The following is a 16,334-nucleotide window of genomic DNA, read 5'->3' as shown; positions in this document are numbered from 1 at the left end:
GGGCGCTGTTTCCCACTTCTTGGAAAACGCCATCACTTTGAATGGAGGAAGAGTATTTATTTTGCCCTCATGTGAGGAACATCCATCTACAGTGTTTTTCTCTCTGCTGTGAAGTTCAAACAGGCTTACAGGCTGGCTGTGGCTGCGACCGGTGGCACAAAACAGCCAGAAAAACCATACGAGCAGCAAAGTGTGCACACACATCCGAGACCGTTTGCAGAAGCGCAGTTTGACCAGTGTCGTCTTTAAAAGGAAAGTTTTCAGAGAGCTTTCCGGCTTACGGCCATACTACCCTGAGAACGCCCGATCTCGTCCGATCTCGGAAGCTAAGCAGGGGCGGGCCTGGTGAGTACTTGGAATGGGAGACCGCCTGGGAATACCAGGTGCTGTAAGCTTTTTAGGCTCTTGGCTTTCAGCAGAGGGCGCTGTTTCCCACTTCTTGGAAAACGCCATCACTTTGAATGGAGGAAGAGTATTTATTTTGCCCTCATGTGAGGAACATCCATCTACAGTGTTTTTCTCTCTGCTGTGAAGTTCAAACAGGCTTACAGGCTGGCTGTGGCTGCGACCGGTGGCACAAAACAGCCAGAAAAACCATACGAGCAGCAAAGTGTGCACACACATCCGAGACCGTTTGCAGAAGCGCAGTTTGACCAGTGTCGTCTTTAAAAGGAAAGTTTTCAGAGAGCTTTCCGGCTTACGGCCATACTACCCTGAGAACGCCCGATCTCGTCCGATCTCGGAAGCTAAGCAGGGGCGGGCCTGGTGAGTACTTGGATGGGAGGCCGCCTGGGAATACCAGGTGCTGTAAGCTTTTTAGGCTCTTGGCTTTCAGCAGAGGGCGCTGTTTCCCACTTCTTGGAAAACGCCATCACTTTGAATGGAGGAAGAGTATTTATTTTGCCCTCATGTGAGGAACATCCATCTACAGTGTTTTTCTCTCTGCTGTGAAGTTCAAACAGGCTTACAGGCTGGCTGTGGCTGCGACCGGTGGCACAAAACAGCCAGAAAAACCATACGAGCAGCAAAGTGTGCACACACATCCGAGACCGTTTGCAGAAGCGCAGTTTGACCAGTGTCGTCTTTAAAAGGAAAGTTTTCAGAGAGCTTTCCGGCTTACGGCCATACTACCCTGAGAACGCCCGATCTCGTCCGATCTCGGAAGCTAAGCAGGGGCGGTCCTGGTGAGTACTTGGATGGGAGACCGCCTGGGAATACCAGGTGCTGTAAGCTTTTTAGGCTCTTGGCTTTCAGCAGAGGGCGCTGTTTCCCACTTCTTGGAAAACGCCATCACTTTGAATGGAGGAAGAGTATTTATTTTGCCCTCATGTGAGGAACATCCATCTACAGTGTTTTTCTCTCTGCTGTGAAGTTCAAACAGGCTTACAGGCTGGCTGTGGCTGCGACCGGTGGCACAAAACAGCCAGAAAAACCATACGAGCAGCAAAGTGTGCACACACATCCGAGACCGTTTGCAGAAGCGCAGTTTGACCAGTGTCGTCTTTAAAAGGAAAGTTTTCAGAGAGCTTTCCGGCTTACGGCCATACTACCCTGAGAACGCCCGATCTCGTCCGATCTCGGAAGCTAAGCAGGGGCGGGCCTGGTGAGTACTTGGAATGGGAGACCGCCTGGGAATACCAGGTGCTGTAAGCTTTTTAGGCTCTTGGCTTTCAGCAGAGGGCGCTGTTTCCCACTTCTTGGAAAACGCCATCACTTTGAATGGAGGAAGAGTATTTATTTTGCCCTCATGTGAGGAACATCCATCTACAGTGTTTTTCTCTCTGCTGTGAAGTTCAAACAGGCTTACAGGCTGGCTGTGGCTGCGACCGGTGGCACAAAACAGCCAGAAAAACCATACGAGCAGCAAAGTGTGCACACACATCCGAGACCGTTTGCAGAAGCGCAGTTTGACCAGTGTCGTCTTTAAAAGGAAAGTTTTCAGAGAGCTTTCCGGCTTACGGCCATACTACCCTGAGAACGCCCGATCTCGTCCGATCTCGGAAGCTAAGCAGGGGCGGGCCTGGTGAGTACTTGGAATGGGAGACCGCCTGGGAATACCAGGTGCTGTAAGCTTTTTAGGCTCTTGGCTTTCAGCAGAGGGCGCTGTTTCCCACTTCTTGGAAAACGCCATCACTTTGAATGGAGGAAGAGTATTTATTTTGCCCTCATGTGAGGAACATCCATCTACAGTGTTTTTCTCTCTGCTGTGAAGTTCAAACAGGCTTACAGGCTGGCTGTGGCTGCGACCGGTGGCACAAAACAGCCAGAAAAACCATACGAGCAGCAAAGTGTGCACACACATCCGAGACCGTTTGCAGAAGCGCAGTTTGACCAGTGTCGTCTTTAAAAGGAAAGTTTTCAGAGAGCTTTCCGGCTTACGGCCATACTACCCTGAGAACGCCCGATCTCGTCCGATCTCGGAAGCTAAGCAGGGGCGGGCCTGGTGAGTACTTGGATGGGAGACCGCCTGGGAATACCAGGTGCTGTAAGCTTTTTAGGCTCTTGGCTTTCAGCAGAGGGCGCTGTTTCCCACTTCTTGGAAAACGCCATCACTTTGAATGGAGGAAGAGTATTTATTTTGCCCTCATGTGAGGAACATCCATCTACAGTGTTTTTCTCTCTGCTGTGAAGTTCAAACAGGCTTACAGGCTGGCTGTGGCTGCGACCGGTGGCACAAAACAGCCAGAAAAACCATACGAGCAGCAAAGTGTGCACACACATCCGAGACCGTTTGCAGAAGCGCAGTTTGACCAGTGTCGTCTTTAAAAGGAAAGTTTTCAGAGAGCTTTCCGGCTTACGGCCATACTACCCTGAGAACGCCCGATCTCGTCCGATCTCGGAAGCTAAGCAGGGGCGGGCCTGGTGAGTACTTGGATGGGAGACCGCCTGGGAATACCAGGTGCTGTAAGCTTTTTAGGCTCTTGGCTTTCAGCAGAGGGCGCTGTTTCCCACTTCTTGGAAAACGCCATCACTTTGAATGGAGGAAGAGTATTTATTTTGCCCTCATGTGAGGAACATCCATCTACAGTGTTTTTCTCTCTGCTGTGAAGTTCAAACAGGCTTACAGGCTGGCTGTGGCTGCGACCGGTGGCACAAAACAGCCAGAAAAACCATACGAGCAGCAAAGTGTGCACACACATCCGAGACCGTTTGCAGAAGCGCAGTTTGACCAGTGTCGTCTTTAAAAGGAAAGTTTTCAGAGAGCTTTCCGGCTTACGGCCATACTACCCTGAGAACGCCCGATCTCGTCCGATCTCGGAAGCTAAGCAGGGGCGGGCCTGGTGAGTACTTGGAATGGGAGACCGCCTGGGAATACCAGGTGCTGTAAGCTTTTTAGGCTCTTGGCTTTCAGCAGAGGGCGCTGTTTCCCACTTCTTGGAAAACGCCATCACTTTGAATGGAGGAAGAGTATTTATTTTGCCCTCATGTGAGGAACATCCATCTACAGTGTTTTTCTCTCTGCTGTGAAGTTCAAACAGGCTTACAGGCTGGCTGTGGCTGCGACCGGTGGCACAAAACAGCCAGAAAAACCATACGAGCAGCAAAGTGTGCACACACATCCGAGACCGTTTGCAGAAGCGCAGTTTGACCAGTGTCGTCTTTAAAAGGAAAGTTTTCAGAGAGCTTTCCGGCTTACGGCCATACTACCCTGAGAACGCCCGATCTCGTCCGATCTCGGAAGCTAAGCAGGGGCGGGCCTGGTGAGTACTTGGAATGGGAGACCGCCTGGGAATACCAGGTGCTGTAAGCTTTTTAGGCTCTTGGCTTTCAGCAGAGGGCGCTGTTTCCCACTTCTTGGAAAACGCCATCACTTTGAATGGAGGAAGAGTATTTATTTTGCCCTCATGTGAGGAACATCCATCTACAGTGTTTTTCTCTCTGCTGTGAAGTTCAAACAGGCTTACAGGCTGGCTGTGGCTGCGACCGGTGGCACAAAACAGCCAGAAAAACCATACGAGCAGCAAAGTGTGCACACACATCCGAGACCGTTTGCAGAAGCGCAGTTTGACCAGTGTCGTCTTTAAAAGGAAAGTTTTCAGAGAGCTTTCCGGCTTACGGCCATACTACCCTGAGAACGCCCGATCTCGTCCGATCTCGGAAGCTAAGCAGGGGCGGGCCTGGTGAGTACTTGGATGGGAGACCGCCTGGGAATACCAGGTGCTGTAAGCTTTTTAGGCTCTTGGCTTTCAGCAGAGGGCGCTGTTTCCCACTTCTTGGAAAACGCCATCACTTTGAATGGAGGAAGAGTATTTATTTTGCCCTCATGTGAGGAACATCCATCTACAGTGTTTTTCTCTCTGCTGTGAAGTTCAAACAGGCTTACAGGCTGGCTGTGGCTGCGACCGGTGGCACAAAACAGCCAGAAAAACCATACGAGCAGCAAAGTGTGCACACACATCCGAGACCGTTTGCAGAAGCGCAGTTTGACCAGTGTCGTCTTTAAAAGGAAAGTTTTCAGAGAGCTTTCCGGCTTACGGCCATACTACCCTGAGAACGCCCGATCTCGTCCGATCTCGGAAGCTAAGCAGGGGCGGGCCTGGTGAGTACTTGGAATGGGAGACCGCCTGGGAATACCAGGTGCTGTAAGCTTTTTAGGCTCTTGGCTTTCAGCAGAGGGCGCTGTTTCCCACTTCTTGGAAAACGCCATCACTTTGAATGGAGGAAGAGTATTTATTTTGCCCTCATGTGAGGAACATCCATCTACAGTGTTTTTCTCTCTGCTGTGAAGTTCAAACAGGCTTACAGGCTGGCTGTGGCTGCGACCGGTGGCACAAAACAGCCAGAAAAACCATACGAGCAGCAAAGTGTGCACACACATCCGAGACCGTTTGCAGAAGCGCAGTTTGACCAGTGTCGTCTTTAAAAGGAAAGTTTTCAGAGAGCTTTCCGGCTTACGGCCATACTACCCTGAGAACGCCCGATCTCGTCCGATCTCGGAAGCTAAGCAGGGGCGGGCCTGGTGAGTACTTGGATGGGAGACCGCCTGGGAATACCAGGTGCTGTAAGCTTTTTAGGCTCTTGGCTTTCAGCAGAGGGCGCTGTTTCCCACTTCTTGGAAAACGCCATCACTTTGAATGGAGGAAGAGTATTTATTTTGCCCTCATGTGAGGAACATCCATCTACAGTGTTTTTCTCTCTGCTGTGAAGTTCAAACAGGCTTACAGGCTGGCTGTGGCTGCGACCGGTGGCACAAAACAGCCAGAAAAACCATACGAGCAGCAAAGTGTGCACACACATCCGAGACCGTTTGCAGAAGCGCAGTTTGACCAGTGTCGTCTTTAAAAGGAAAGTTTTCAGAGAGCTTTCCGGCTTACGGCCATACTACCCTGAGAACGCCCGATCTCGTCCGATCTCGGAAGCTAAGCAGGGGCGGGCCTGGTGAGTACTTGGAATGGGAGACCGCCTGGGAATACCAGGTGCTGTAAGCTTTTTAGGCTCTTGGCTTTCAGCAGAGGGCGCTGTTTCCCACTTCTTGGAAAACGCCATCACTTTGAATGGAGGAAGAGTATTTATTTTGCCCTCATGTGAGGAACATCCATCTACAGTGTTTTTCTCTCTGCTGTGAAGTTCAAACAGGCTTACAGGCTGGCTGTGGCTGCGACCGGTGGCACAAAACAGCCAGAAAAACCATACGAGCAGCAAAGTGTGCACACACATCCGAGACCGTTTGCAGAAGCGCAGTTTGACCAGTGTCGTCTTTAAAAGGAAAGTTTTCAGAGAGCTTTCCGGCTTACGGCCATACTACCCTGAGAACGCCCGATCTCGTCCGATCTCGGAAGCTAAGCAGGGGCGGGCCTGGTGAGTACTTGGATGGGAGGCCGCCTGGGAATACCAGGTGCTGTAAGCTTTTTAGGCTCTTGGCTTTCAGCAGAGGGCGCTGTTTCCCACTTCTTGGAAAACGCCATCACTTTGAATGGAGGAAGAGTATTTATTTTGCCCTCATGTGAGGAACATCCATCTACAGTGTTTTTCTCTCTGCTGTGAAGTTCAAACAGGCTTACAGGCTGGCTGTGGCTGCGACCGGTGGCACAAAACAGCCAGAAAAACCATACGAGCAGCAAAGTGTGCACACACATCCGAGACCGTTTGCAGAAGCGCAGTTTGACCAGTGTCGTCTTTAAAAGGAAAGTTTTCAGAGAGCTTTCCGGCTTACGGCCATACTACCCTGAGAACGCCCGATCTCGTCCGATCTCGGAAGCTAAGCAGGGGCGGGCCTGGTGAGTACTTGGATGGGAGACCGCCTGGGAATACCAGGTGCTGTAAGCTTTTTAGGCTCTTGGCTTTCAGCAGAGGGCGCTGTTTCCCACTTCTTGGAAAACGCCATCACTTTGAATGGAGGAAGAGTATTTATTTTGCCCTCATGTGAGGAACATCCATCTACAGTGTTTTTCTCTCTGCTGTGAAGTTCAAACAGGCTTACAGGCTGGCTGTGGCTGCGACCGGTGGCACAAAACAGCCAGAAAAACCATACGAGCAGCAAAGTGTGCACACACATCCGAGACCGTTTGCAGAAGCGCAGTTTGACCAGTGTCGTCTTTAAAAGGAAAGTTTTCAGAGAGCTTTCCGGCTTACGGCCATACTACCCTGAGAACGCCCGATCTCGTCCGATCTCGGAAGCTAAGCAGGGGCGGGCCTGGTGAGTACTTGGAATGGGAGACCGCCTGGGAATACCAGGTGCTGTAAGCTTTTTAGGCTCTTGGCTTTCAGCAGAGGGCGCTGTTTCCCACTTCTTGGAAAACGCCATCACTTTGAATGGAGGAAGAGTATTTATTTTGCCCTCATGTGAGGAACATCCATCTACAGTGTTTTTCTCTCTGCTGTGAAGTTCAAACAGGCTTACAGGCTGGCTGTGGCTGCGACCGGTGGCACAAAACAGCCAGAAAAACCATACGAGCAGCAAAGTGTGCACACACATCCGAGACCGTTTGCAGAAGCGCAGTTTGACCAGTGTCGTCTTTAAAAGGAAAGTTTTCAGAGAGCTTTCCGGCTTACGGCCATACTACCCTGAGAACGCCCGATCTCGTCCGATCTCGGAAGCTAAGCAGGGGCGGGCCTGGTGAGTACTTGGAATGGGAGACCGCCTGGGAATACCAGGTGCTGTAAGCTTTTTAGGCTCTTGGCTTTCAGCAGAGGGCGCTGTTTCCCACTTCTTGGAAAACGCCATCACTTTGAATGGAGGAAGAGTATTTATTTTGCCCTCATGTGAGGAACATCCATCTACAGTGTTTTTCTCTCTGCTGTGAAGTTCAAACAGGCTTACAGGCTGGCTGTGGCTGCGACCGGTGGCACAAAACAGCCAGAAAAACCATACGAGCAGCAAAGTGTGCACACACATCCGAGACCGTTTGCAGAAGCGCAGTTTGACCAGTGTCGTCTTTAAAAGGAAAGTTTTCAGAGAGCTTTCCGGCTTACGGCCATACTACCCTGAGAACGCCCGATCTCGTCCGATCTCGGAAGCTAAGCAGGGGCGGGCCTGGTGAGTACTTGGATGGGAGACCGCCTGGGAATACCAGGTGCTGTAAGCTTTTTAGGCTCTTGGCTTTCAGCAGAGGGCGCTGTTTCCCACTTCTTGGAAAACGCCATCACTTTGAATGGAGGAAGAGTATTTATTTTGCCCTCATGTGAGGAACATCCATCTACAGTGTTTTTCTCTCTGCTGTGAAGTTCAAACAGGCTTACAGGCTGGCTGTGGCTGCGACCGGTGGCACAAAACAGCCAGAAAAACCATACGAGCAGCAAAGTGTGCACACACATCCGAGACCGTTTGCAGAAGCGCAGTTTGACCAGTGTCGTCTTTAAAAGGAAAGTTTTCAGAGAGCTTTCCGGCTTACGGCCATACTACCCTGAGAACGCCCGATCTCGTCCGATCTCGGAAGCTAAGCAGGGGCGGGCCTGGTGAGTACTTGGAATGGGAGACCGCCTGGGAATACCAGGTGCTGTAAGCTTTTTAGGCTCTTGGCTTTCAGCAGAGGGCGCTGTTTCCCACTTCTTGGAAAACGCCATCACTTTGAATGGAGGAAGAGTATTTATTTTGCCCTCATGTGAGGAACATCCATCTACAGTGTTTTTCTCTCTGCTGTGAAGTTCAAACAGGCTTACAGGCTGGCTGTGGCTGCGACCGGTGGCACAAAACAGCCAGAAAAACCATACGAGCAGCAAAGTGTGCACACACATCCGAGACCGTTTGCAGAAGCGCAGTTTGACCAGTGTCGTCTTTAAAAGGAAAGTTTTCAGAGAGCTTTCCGGCTTACGGCCATACTACCCTGAGAACGCCCGATCTCGTCCGATCTCGGAAGCTAAGCAGGGGCGGGCCTGGTTAGTACTTGGATGGGAGACCGCCTGGGAATACCAGGTGCTGTAAGCTTTTTAGGCTCTTGGCTTTCAGCAGAGGGCGCTGTTTCCCACTTCTTGGAAAACGCCATCACTTTGAATGGAGGAAGAGTATTTATTTTGCCCTCATGTGAGGAACATCCATCTACAGTGTTTTTCTCTCTGCTGTGAAGTTCAAACAGGCTTACAGGCTGGCTGTGGCTGCGACCGGTGGCACAAAACAGCCAGAAAAACCATACGAGCAGCAAAGTGTGCACACACATCCGAGACCGTTTGCAGAAGCGCAGTTTGACCAGTGTCGTCTTTAAAAGGAAAGTTTTCAGAGAGCTTTCCGGCTTACGGCCATACTACCCTGAGAACGCCCGATCTCGTCCGATCTCGGAAGCTAAGCAGGGGCGGGCCTGGTGAGTACTTGGAATGGGAGACCGCCTGGGAATACCAGGTGCTGTAAGCTTTTTAGGCTCTTGGCTTTCAGCAGAGGGCGCTGTTTCCCACTTCTTGGAAAACGCCATCACTTTGAATGGAGGAAGAGTATTTATTTTGCCCTCATGTGAGGAACATCCATCTACAGTGTTTTTCTCTCTGCTGTGAAGTTCAAACAGGCTTACAGGCTGGCTGTGGCTGCGACCGGTGGCACAAAACAGCCAGAAAAACCATACGAGCAGCAAAGTGTGCACACACATCCGAGACCGTTTGCAGAAGCGCAGTTTGACCAGTGTCGTCTTTAAAAGGAAAGTTTTCAGAGAGCTTTCCGGCTTACGGCCATACTACCCTGAGAACGCCCGATCTCGTCCGATCTCGGAAGCTAAGCAGGGGCGGGCCTGGTGAGTACTTGGATGGGAGGCCGCCTGGGAATACCAGGTGCTGTAAGCTTTTTAGGCTCTTGGCTTTCAGCAGAGGGCGCTGTTTCCCACTTCTTGGAAAACGCCATCACTTTGAATGGAGGAAGAGTATTTATTTTGCCCTCATGTGAGGAACATCCATCTACAGTGTTTTTCTCTCTGCTGTGAAGTTCAAACAGGCTTACAGGCTGGCTGTGGCTGCGACCGGTGGCACAAAACAGCCAGAAAAACCATACGAGCAGCAAAGTGTGCACACACATCCGAGACCGTTTGCAGAAGCGCAGTTTGACCAGTGTCGTCTTTAAAAGGAAAGTTTTCAGAGAGCTTTCCGGCTTACGGCCATACTACCCTGAGAACGCCCGATCTCGTCCGATCTCGGAAGCTAAGCAGGGGCGGGCCTGGTGAGTACTTGGATGGGAGACCGCCTGGGAATACCAGGTGCTGTAAGCTTTTTAGGCTCTTGGCTTTCAGCAGAGGGCGCTGTTTCCCACTTCTTGGAAAACGCCATCACTTTGAATGGAGGAAGAGTATTTATTTTGCCCTCATGTGAGGAACATCCATCTACAGTGTTTTTCTCTCTGCTGTGAAGTTCAAACAGGCTTACAGGCTGGCTGTGGCTGCGACCGGTGGCACAAAACAGCCAGAAAAACCATACGAGCAGCAAAGTGTGCACACACATCCGAGACCGTTTGCAGAAGCGCAGTTTGACCAGTGTCGTCTTTAAAAGGAAAGTTTTCAGAGAGCTTTCCGGCTTACGGCCATACTACCCTGAGAACGCCCGATCTCGTCCGATCTCGGAAGCTAAGCAGGGGCGGGCCTGGTGAGTACTTGGAATGGGAGACCGCCTGGGAATACCAGGTGCTGTAAGCTTTTTAGGCTCTTGGCTTTCAGCAGAGGGCGCTGTTTCCCACTTCTTGGAAAACGCCATCACTTTGAATGGAGGAAGAGTATTTATTTTGCCCTCATGTGAGGAACATCCATCTACAGTGTTTTTCTCTCTGCTGTGAAGTTCAAACAGGCTTACAGGCTGGCTGTGGCTGCGACCGGTGGCACAAAACAGCCAGAAAAACCATACGAGCAGCAAAGTGTGCACACACATCCGAGACCGTTTGCAGAAGCGCAGTTTGACCAGTGTCGTCTTTAAAAGGAAAGTTTTCAGAGAGCTTTCCGGCTTACGGCCATACTACCCTGAGAACGCCCGATCTCGTCCGATCTCGGAAGCTAAGCAGGGGCGGGCCTGGTGAGTACTTGGAATGGGAGACCGCCTGGGAATACCAGGTGCTGTAAGCTTTTTAGGCTCTTGGCTTTCAGCAGAGGGCGCTGTTTCCCACTTCTTGGAAAACGCCATCACTTTGAATGGAGGAAGAGTATTTATTTTGCCCTCATGTGAGGAACATCCATCTACAGTGTTTTTCTCTCTGCTGTGAAGTTCAAACAGGCTTACAGGCTGGCTGTGGCTGCGACCGGTGGCACAAAACAGCCAGAAAAACCATACGAGCAGCAAAGTGTGCACACACATCCGAGACCGTTTGCAGAAGCGCAGTTTGACCAGTGTCGTCTTTAAAAGGAAAGTTTTCAGAGAGCTTTCCGGCTTACGGCCATACTACCCTGAGAACGCCCGATCTCGTCCGATCTCGGAAGCTAAGCAGGGGCGGGCCTGGTGAGTACTTGGATGGGAGACCGCCTGGGAATACCAGGTGCTGTAAGCTTTTTAGGCTCTTGGCTTTCAGCAGAGGGCGCTGTTTCCCACTTCTTGGAAAACGCCATCACTTTGAATGGAGGAAGAGTATTTATTTTGCCCTCATGTGAGGAACATCCATCTACAGTGTTTTTCTCTCTGCTGTGAAGTTCAAACAGGCTTACAGGCTGGCTGTGGCTGCGACCGGTGGCACAAAACAGCCAGAAAAACCATACGAGCAGCAAAGTGTGCACACACATCCGAGACCGTTTGCAGAAGCGCAGTTTGACCAGTGTCGTCTTTAAAAGGAAAGTTTTCAGAGAGCTTTCTGGCTTACGGCCATACTACCCTGAGAACGCCCGATCTCGTCCGATCTCGGAAGCTAAGCAGGGGCGGGCCTGGTGAGTACTTGGAATGGGAGACCGCCTGGGAATACCAGGTGCTGTAAGCTTTTTAGGCTCTTGGCTTTCAGCAGAGGGCGCTGTTTCCCACTTCTTGGAAAACGCCATCACTTTGAATGGAGGAAGAGTATTTATTTTGCCCTCATGTGAGGAACATCCATCTACAGTGTTTTTCTCTCTGCTGTGAAGTTCAAACAGGCTTACAGGCTGGCTGTGGCTGCGACCGGTGGCACAAAACAGCCAGAAAAACCATACGAGCAGCAAAGTGTGCACACACATCCGAGACCGTTTGCAGAAGCGCAGTTTGACCAGTGTCGTCTTTAAAAGGAAAGTTTTCAGAGAGCTTTCCGGCTTACGGCCATACTACCCTGAGAACGCCCGATCTCGTCCGATCTCGGAAGCTAAGCAGGGGCGGGCCTGGTTAGTACTTGGATGGGAGACCGCCTGGGAATACCAGGTGCTGTAAGCTTTTTAGGCTCTTGGCTTTCAGCAGAGGGCGCTGTTTCCCACTTCTTGGAAAACGCCATCACTTTGAATGGAGGAAGAGTATTTATTTTGCCCTCATGTGAGGAACATCCATCTACAGTGTTTTTCTCTCTGCTGTGAAGTTCAAACAGGCTTACAGGCTGGCTGTGGCTGCGACCGGTGGCACAAAACAGCCAGAAAAACCATACGAGCAGCAAAGTGTGCACACACATCCGAGACCGTTCGCAGAAGCGCAGTTTGACCAGTGTCGTCTTTAAAAGGAAAGTTTTCAGAGAGCTTTCCGGCTTACGGCCATACTACCCTGAGAACGCCCGATCTCGTCCGATCTCGGAAGCTAAGCAGGGGCGGGCCTGGTGAGTACTTGGAATGGGAGACCGCCTGGGAATACCAGGTGCTGTAAGCTTTTTAGGCTCTTGGCTTTCAGCAGAGGGCGCTGTTTCCCACTTCTTGGAAAACGCCATCACTTTGAATGGAGGAAGAGTATTTATTTTGCCCTCATGTGAGGAACATCCATCTACAGTGTTTTTCTCTCTGCTGTGAAGTTCAAACAGGCTTACAGGCTGGCTGTGGCTGCGACCGGTGGCACAAAACAGCCAGAAAAACCATACGAGCAGCAAAGTGTGCACACACATCCGAGACCGTTTGCAGAAGCGCAGTTTGACCAGTGTCGTCTTTAAAAGGAAAGTTTTCAGAGAGCTTTCCGGCTTACGGCCATACTACCCTGAGAACGCCCGATCTCGTCCGATCTCGGAAGCTAAGCAGGGGCGGGCCTGGTTAGTACTTGGATGGGAGACCGCCTGGGAATACCAGGTGCTGTAAGCTTTTTAGGCTCTTGGCTTTCAGCAGAGGGCGCTGTTTCCCACTTCTTGGAAAACGCCATCACTTTGAATGGAGGAAGAGTATTTATTTTGCCCTCATGTGAGGAACATCCATCTACAGTGTTTTTCTCTCTGCTGTGAAGTTCAAACAGGCTTACAGGCTGGCTGTGGCTGCGACCGGTGGCACAAAACAGCCAGAAAAACCATACGAGCAGCAAAGTGTGCACACACATCCGAGACCGTTTGCAGAAGCGCAGTTTGACCAGTGTCGTCTTTAAAAGGAAAGTTTTCAGAGAGCTTTCCGGCTTACGGCCATACTACCCTGAGAACGCCCGATCTCGTCCGATCTCGGAAGCTAAGCAGGGGCGGACCTGGTGAGTACTTGGAATGGGAGACCGCCTGGGAATACCAGGTGCTGTAAGCTTTTTAGGCTCTTGGCTTTCAGCAGAGGGCGCTGTTTCCCACTTCTTGGAAAACGCCATCACTTTGAATGGAGGAAGAGTATTTATTTTGCCCTCATGTGAGGAACATCCATCTACAGTGTTTTTCTCTCTGCTGTGAAGTTCAAACAGGCTTACAGGCTGGCTGTGGCTGCGACCGGTGGCACAAAACAGCCAGAAAAACCATACGAGCAGCAAAGTGTGCACACACATCCGAGACCGTTTGCAGAAGCGCAGTTTGACCAGTGTCGTCTTTAAAAGGAAAGTTTTCAGAGAGCTTTCCGGCTTACGGCCATACTACCCTGAGAACGCCCGATCTCGTCCGATCTCGGAAGCTAAGCAGGGGCGGGCCTGGTGAGTACTTGGATGGGAGACCGCCTGGGAATACCAGGTGCTGTAAGCTTTTTAGGCTCTTGGCTTTCAGCAGACGGCGCTGTTTCCCACCTCTTGGAAAACGCCATCACTTTGAATGGAGGAAGAGTATTTATTTTGCCCTCATGGGAGGAACATCCATCTACAGTGTTTTTCTCTCTGCTGTGAAGTTCAAACAGGCTTACAGGCTGGCTGTGGCTGCGACCGGTGGCACAAAACAGCCAGAAAAACCATACGAGCAGCAAAGTGTGCACACACATCCGAGACCGTTTGCAGAAGCGCAGTTTGACCAGTGTCGTCTTTAAAAGGAAAGTTTTCAGAGAGCTTTCCGGCTTACGGCCATACTACCCTGAGAACGCCCGATCTCGTCCGATCTCGGAAGCTAAGCAGGGGCGGGCCTGGTGAGTACTTGGATGGGAGACCGCCTGGGAATACCAGGTGCTGTAAGCTTTTTAGGCTCTTGGCTTTCAGCAGAGGGCGCTGTTTCCCACTTCTTGGAAAACGCCATCACTTTGAATGGAGGAAGAGTATTTATTTTGCCCTCATGTGAGGAACATCCATCTACAGTGTTTTTCTCTCTGCTGTGAAGTTCAAACAGGCTTACAGGCTGGCTGTGGCTGCGACCGGTGGCACAAAACAGCCAGAAAAACCATACGAGCAGCAAAGTGTGCACACACATCCGAGACCGTTTGCAGAAGCGCAGTTTGACCAGTGTCGTCTTTAAAAGGAAAGTTTTCAGAGAGCTTTCCGGCTTACGGCCATACTACCCTGAGAACGCCCGATCTCGTCCGATCTCGGAAGCTAAGCAGGGGCGGGCCTGGTGAGTACTTGGATGGGAGACCGCCTGGGAATACCAGGTGCTGTAAGCTTTTTAGGCTCTTGGCTTTCAGCAGAGGGCGCTGTTTCCCACTTCTTGGAAAACGCCATCACTTTGAATGGAGGAAGAGTATTTATTTTGCCCTCATGTGAGGAACATCCATCTACAGTGTTTTTCTCTCTGCTGTGAAGTTCAAACAGGCTTACAGGCTGGCTGTGGCTGCGACCGGTGGCACAAAACAGCCAGAAAAACCATACGAGCAGCAAAGTGTGCACACACATCCGAGACCGTTTGCAGAAGCGCAGTTTGACCAGTGTCGTCTTTAAAAGGAAAGTTTTCAGAGAGCTTTCCGGCTTACGGCCATACTACCCTGAGAACGCCCGATCTCGTCCGATCTCGGAAGCTAAGCAGGGGCGGGCCTGGTGAGTACTTGGATGGGAGACCGCCTGGGAATACCAGGTGCTGTAAGCTTTTTAGGCTCTTGGCTTTCAGCAGAGGGCGCTGTTTCCCACTTCTTGGAAAACGCCATCACTTTGAATGGAGGAAGAGTATTTATTTTGCCCTCATGTGAGGAACATCCATCTACAGTGTTTTTCTCTCTGCTGTGAAGTTCAAACAGGCTTACAGGCTGGCTGTGGCTGCGACCGGTGGCACAAAACAGCCAGAAAAACCATACGAGCAGCAAAGTGTGCACACACATCCGAGACCGTTTGCAGAAGCGCAGTTTGACCAGTGTCGTCTTTAAAAGGAAAGTTTTCAGAGAGCTTTCCGGCTTACGGCCATACTACCCTGAGAACGCCCGATCTCGTCCGATCTCGGAAGCTAAGCAGGGGCGGGCCTGGTGAGTACTTGGAATGGGAGACCGCCTGGGAATACCAGGTGCTGTAAGCTTTTTAGGCTCTTGGCTTTCAGCAGAGGGCGCTGTTTCCCACTTCTTGGAAAACGCCATCACTTTGAATGGAGGAAGAGTATTTATTTTGCCCTCATGTGAGGAACATCCATCTACAGTGTTTTTCTCTCTGCTGTGAAGTTCAAACAGGCTTACAGGCTGGCTGTGGCTGCGACCGGTGGCACAAAACAGCCAGAAAAACCATACGAGCAGCAAAGTGTGCACACACATCCGAGACCGTTTGCAGAAGCGCAGTTTGACCAGTGTCGTCTTTAAAAGGAAAGTTTTCAGAGAGCTTTCCGGCTTACGGCCATACTACCCTGAGAACGCCCGATCTCGTCCGATCTCGGAAGCTAAGCAGGGGCGGGCCTGGTTAGTACTTGGATGGGAGACCGCCTGGGAATACCAGGTGCTGTAAGCTTTTTAGGCTCTTGGCTTTCAGCAGAGGGCGCTGTTTCCCACTTCTTGGAAAACGCCATCACTTTGAATGGAGGAAGAGTATTTATTTTGCCCTCATGTGAGGAACATCCATCTACAGTGTTTTTCTCTCTGCTGTGAAGTTCAAACAGGCTTACAGGCTGGCTGTGGCTGCGACCGGTGGCACAAAACAGCCAGAAAAACCATACGAGCAGCAAAGTGTGCACACACATCCGAGACCGTTCGCAGAAGCGCAGTTTGACCAGTGTCGTCTTTAAAAGGAAAGTTTTCAGAGAGCTTTCCGGCTTACGGCCATACTACCCTGAGAACGCCCGATCTCGTCCGATCTCGGAAGCTAAGCAGGGGCGGGCCTGGTGAGTACTTGGAATGGGAGACCGCCTGGGAATACCAGGTGCTGTAAGCTTTTTAGGCTCTTGGCTTTCAGCAGAGGGCGCTGTTTCCCACTTCTTGGAAAACGCCATCACTTTGAATGGAGGAAGAGTATTTATTTTGCCCTCATGTGAGGAACATCCATCTACAGTGTTTTTCTCTCTGCTGTGAAGTTCAAACAGGCTTACAGGCTGGCTGTGGCTGCGACCGGTGGCACAAAACAGCCAGAAAAACCATACGAGCAGCAAAGTGTGCACACACATCCGAGACCGTTTGCAGAAGCGCAGTTTGACCAGTGTCGTCTTTAAAAGGAAAGTTTTCAGAGAGCTTTCCGGCTTACGGCCATACTACCCTGAGAACGCCCGATCTCGTCCGATCTCGGAAGCTAAGCAGGGGCGGGCCTGGTTAGTACTTGGATGGGAGACCGCCTGGGAATACCAGGTGCTGTAAGCT

At 51.0% G+C, this 16,334-nt stretch overlaps 39 non-coding genes across 39 annotated transcripts; all 39 read left to right on the top strand.

Moving 5' to 3' along the window:
- Positions 1–275: 275 nt before the first annotated feature.
- Positions 276–395, top strand: LOC129175240 (5S ribosomal RNA). Its single transcript, XR_008568206.1, has one exon. It is a non-coding gene; the product is annotated as a 5S ribosomal RNA (ribosomal RNA).
- A 300-nt stretch (positions 396–695) lies between these two features.
- On the top strand, positions 696–814 carry LOC129175169 (5S ribosomal RNA). Its single transcript, XR_008568138.1, has one exon. It is a non-coding gene; the product is annotated as a 5S ribosomal RNA (ribosomal RNA).
- A 300-nt stretch (positions 815–1,114) lies between these two features.
- Positions 1,115–1,233, top strand: LOC129175180 (5S ribosomal RNA). Its single transcript, XR_008568149.1, has one exon. It is a non-coding gene; the product is annotated as a 5S ribosomal RNA (ribosomal RNA).
- Positions 1,234–1,533: 300 nt separating this feature from the next.
- LOC129175239 (5S ribosomal RNA) lies at positions 1,534–1,653 on the top strand. Its single transcript, XR_008568205.1, has one exon. It is a non-coding gene; the product is annotated as a 5S ribosomal RNA (ribosomal RNA).
- A 300-nt stretch (positions 1,654–1,953) lies between these two features.
- LOC129175238 (5S ribosomal RNA) lies at positions 1,954–2,073 on the top strand. The gene has a single exon (XR_008568204.1). It is a non-coding gene; the product is annotated as a 5S ribosomal RNA (ribosomal RNA).
- A 300-nt stretch (positions 2,074–2,373) lies between these two features.
- Positions 2,374–2,492, top strand: LOC129175657 (5S ribosomal RNA). Its single transcript, XR_008568606.1, has one exon. It is a non-coding gene; the product is annotated as a 5S ribosomal RNA (ribosomal RNA).
- A 300-nt stretch (positions 2,493–2,792) lies between these two features.
- On the top strand, positions 2,793–2,911 carry LOC129175656 (5S ribosomal RNA). The gene has a single exon (XR_008568605.1). It is a non-coding gene; the product is annotated as a 5S ribosomal RNA (ribosomal RNA).
- A 300-nt stretch (positions 2,912–3,211) lies between these two features.
- On the top strand, positions 3,212–3,331 carry LOC129175237 (5S ribosomal RNA). Its single transcript, XR_008568203.1, has one exon. It is a non-coding gene; the product is annotated as a 5S ribosomal RNA (ribosomal RNA).
- A 300-nt stretch (positions 3,332–3,631) lies between these two features.
- On the top strand, positions 3,632–3,751 carry LOC129175236 (5S ribosomal RNA). Its single transcript, XR_008568202.1, has one exon. It is a non-coding gene; the product is annotated as a 5S ribosomal RNA (ribosomal RNA).
- A 300-nt stretch (positions 3,752–4,051) lies between these two features.
- LOC129175655 (5S ribosomal RNA) lies at positions 4,052–4,170 on the top strand. The gene has a single exon (XR_008568604.1). It is a non-coding gene; the product is annotated as a 5S ribosomal RNA (ribosomal RNA).
- A 300-nt stretch (positions 4,171–4,470) lies between these two features.
- Positions 4,471–4,590, top strand: LOC129175235 (5S ribosomal RNA). Its single transcript, XR_008568201.1, has one exon. It is a non-coding gene; the product is annotated as a 5S ribosomal RNA (ribosomal RNA).
- A 300-nt stretch (positions 4,591–4,890) lies between these two features.
- On the top strand, positions 4,891–5,009 carry LOC129175654 (5S ribosomal RNA). The gene has a single exon (XR_008568603.1). It is a non-coding gene; the product is annotated as a 5S ribosomal RNA (ribosomal RNA).
- Positions 5,010–5,309: 300 nt separating this feature from the next.
- On the top strand, positions 5,310–5,429 carry LOC129175234 (5S ribosomal RNA). Its single transcript, XR_008568200.1, has one exon. It is a non-coding gene; the product is annotated as a 5S ribosomal RNA (ribosomal RNA).
- Positions 5,430–5,729: 300 nt separating this feature from the next.
- Positions 5,730–5,848, top strand: LOC129175167 (5S ribosomal RNA). Its single transcript, XR_008568137.1, has one exon. It is a non-coding gene; the product is annotated as a 5S ribosomal RNA (ribosomal RNA).
- A 300-nt stretch (positions 5,849–6,148) lies between these two features.
- LOC129175653 (5S ribosomal RNA) lies at positions 6,149–6,267 on the top strand. Its single transcript, XR_008568602.1, has one exon. It is a non-coding gene; the product is annotated as a 5S ribosomal RNA (ribosomal RNA).
- Positions 6,268–6,567: 300 nt separating this feature from the next.
- Positions 6,568–6,687, top strand: LOC129175233 (5S ribosomal RNA). The gene has a single exon (XR_008568199.1). It is a non-coding gene; the product is annotated as a 5S ribosomal RNA (ribosomal RNA).
- Positions 6,688–6,987: 300 nt separating this feature from the next.
- On the top strand, positions 6,988–7,107 carry LOC129175232 (5S ribosomal RNA). Its single transcript, XR_008568198.1, has one exon. It is a non-coding gene; the product is annotated as a 5S ribosomal RNA (ribosomal RNA).
- A 300-nt stretch (positions 7,108–7,407) lies between these two features.
- Positions 7,408–7,526, top strand: LOC129175652 (5S ribosomal RNA). The gene has a single exon (XR_008568601.1). It is a non-coding gene; the product is annotated as a 5S ribosomal RNA (ribosomal RNA).
- Positions 7,527–7,826: 300 nt separating this feature from the next.
- LOC129175230 (5S ribosomal RNA) lies at positions 7,827–7,946 on the top strand. Its single transcript, XR_008568197.1, has one exon. It is a non-coding gene; the product is annotated as a 5S ribosomal RNA (ribosomal RNA).
- A 300-nt stretch (positions 7,947–8,246) lies between these two features.
- Positions 8,247–8,365, top strand: LOC129175574 (5S ribosomal RNA). The gene has a single exon (XR_008568523.1). It is a non-coding gene; the product is annotated as a 5S ribosomal RNA (ribosomal RNA).
- A 300-nt stretch (positions 8,366–8,665) lies between these two features.
- On the top strand, positions 8,666–8,785 carry LOC129175228 (5S ribosomal RNA). Its single transcript, XR_008568195.1, has one exon. It is a non-coding gene; the product is annotated as a 5S ribosomal RNA (ribosomal RNA).
- A 300-nt stretch (positions 8,786–9,085) lies between these two features.
- On the top strand, positions 9,086–9,204 carry LOC129175166 (5S ribosomal RNA). The gene has a single exon (XR_008568136.1). It is a non-coding gene; the product is annotated as a 5S ribosomal RNA (ribosomal RNA).
- A 300-nt stretch (positions 9,205–9,504) lies between these two features.
- Positions 9,505–9,623, top strand: LOC129175650 (5S ribosomal RNA). The gene has a single exon (XR_008568599.1). It is a non-coding gene; the product is annotated as a 5S ribosomal RNA (ribosomal RNA).
- A 300-nt stretch (positions 9,624–9,923) lies between these two features.
- Positions 9,924–10,043, top strand: LOC129175227 (5S ribosomal RNA). The gene has a single exon (XR_008568194.1). It is a non-coding gene; the product is annotated as a 5S ribosomal RNA (ribosomal RNA).
- Positions 10,044–10,343: 300 nt separating this feature from the next.
- LOC129175226 (5S ribosomal RNA) lies at positions 10,344–10,463 on the top strand. Its single transcript, XR_008568193.1, has one exon. It is a non-coding gene; the product is annotated as a 5S ribosomal RNA (ribosomal RNA).
- A 300-nt stretch (positions 10,464–10,763) lies between these two features.
- LOC129175649 (5S ribosomal RNA) lies at positions 10,764–10,882 on the top strand. Its single transcript, XR_008568598.1, has one exon. It is a non-coding gene; the product is annotated as a 5S ribosomal RNA (ribosomal RNA).
- A 300-nt stretch (positions 10,883–11,182) lies between these two features.
- On the top strand, positions 11,183–11,302 carry LOC129175225 (5S ribosomal RNA). Its single transcript, XR_008568192.1, has one exon. It is a non-coding gene; the product is annotated as a 5S ribosomal RNA (ribosomal RNA).
- Positions 11,303–11,602: 300 nt separating this feature from the next.
- LOC129175563 (5S ribosomal RNA) lies at positions 11,603–11,721 on the top strand. The gene has a single exon (XR_008568512.1). It is a non-coding gene; the product is annotated as a 5S ribosomal RNA (ribosomal RNA).
- Positions 11,722–12,021: 300 nt separating this feature from the next.
- On the top strand, positions 12,022–12,141 carry LOC129175224 (5S ribosomal RNA). Its single transcript, XR_008568191.1, has one exon. It is a non-coding gene; the product is annotated as a 5S ribosomal RNA (ribosomal RNA).
- Positions 12,142–12,441: 300 nt separating this feature from the next.
- LOC129175551 (5S ribosomal RNA) lies at positions 12,442–12,560 on the top strand. The gene has a single exon (XR_008568500.1). It is a non-coding gene; the product is annotated as a 5S ribosomal RNA (ribosomal RNA).
- A 300-nt stretch (positions 12,561–12,860) lies between these two features.
- LOC129175373 (5S ribosomal RNA) lies at positions 12,861–12,980 on the top strand. Its single transcript, XR_008568334.1, has one exon. It is a non-coding gene; the product is annotated as a 5S ribosomal RNA (ribosomal RNA).
- A 300-nt stretch (positions 12,981–13,280) lies between these two features.
- LOC129175648 (5S ribosomal RNA) lies at positions 13,281–13,399 on the top strand. Its single transcript, XR_008568597.1, has one exon. It is a non-coding gene; the product is annotated as a 5S ribosomal RNA (ribosomal RNA).
- Positions 13,400–13,699: 300 nt separating this feature from the next.
- Positions 13,700–13,818, top strand: LOC129175647 (5S ribosomal RNA). Its single transcript, XR_008568596.1, has one exon. It is a non-coding gene; the product is annotated as a 5S ribosomal RNA (ribosomal RNA).
- Positions 13,819–14,118: 300 nt separating this feature from the next.
- Positions 14,119–14,237, top strand: LOC129175646 (5S ribosomal RNA). The gene has a single exon (XR_008568595.1). It is a non-coding gene; the product is annotated as a 5S ribosomal RNA (ribosomal RNA).
- Positions 14,238–14,537: 300 nt separating this feature from the next.
- Positions 14,538–14,656, top strand: LOC129175645 (5S ribosomal RNA). The gene has a single exon (XR_008568594.1). It is a non-coding gene; the product is annotated as a 5S ribosomal RNA (ribosomal RNA).
- A 300-nt stretch (positions 14,657–14,956) lies between these two features.
- On the top strand, positions 14,957–15,076 carry LOC129175223 (5S ribosomal RNA). The gene has a single exon (XR_008568190.1). It is a non-coding gene; the product is annotated as a 5S ribosomal RNA (ribosomal RNA).
- A 300-nt stretch (positions 15,077–15,376) lies between these two features.
- On the top strand, positions 15,377–15,495 carry LOC129175540 (5S ribosomal RNA). The gene has a single exon (XR_008568489.1). It is a non-coding gene; the product is annotated as a 5S ribosomal RNA (ribosomal RNA).
- Positions 15,496–15,795: 300 nt separating this feature from the next.
- On the top strand, positions 15,796–15,915 carry LOC129175222 (5S ribosomal RNA). Its single transcript, XR_008568189.1, has one exon. It is a non-coding gene; the product is annotated as a 5S ribosomal RNA (ribosomal RNA).
- Positions 15,916–16,215: 300 nt separating this feature from the next.
- LOC129175528 (5S ribosomal RNA) lies at positions 16,216–16,334 on the top strand. Its single transcript, XR_008568478.1, has one exon. It is a non-coding gene; the product is annotated as a 5S ribosomal RNA (ribosomal RNA).

Source organism: Dunckerocampus dactyliophorus, unplaced genomic scaffold, assembly GCF_027744805.1.
Source record: "Dunckerocampus dactyliophorus isolate RoL2022-P2 unplaced genomic scaffold, RoL_Ddac_1.1 HiC_scaffold_23, whole genome shotgun sequence".
NCBI lineage: Eukaryota > Metazoa > Chordata > Actinopteri > Syngnathiformes > Syngnathidae > Dunckerocampus > Dunckerocampus dactyliophorus.
The sequence above is the reverse complement of the archived record's forward strand: the minus strand, read 5'-3'. Positions and strand labels throughout refer to the sequence as shown.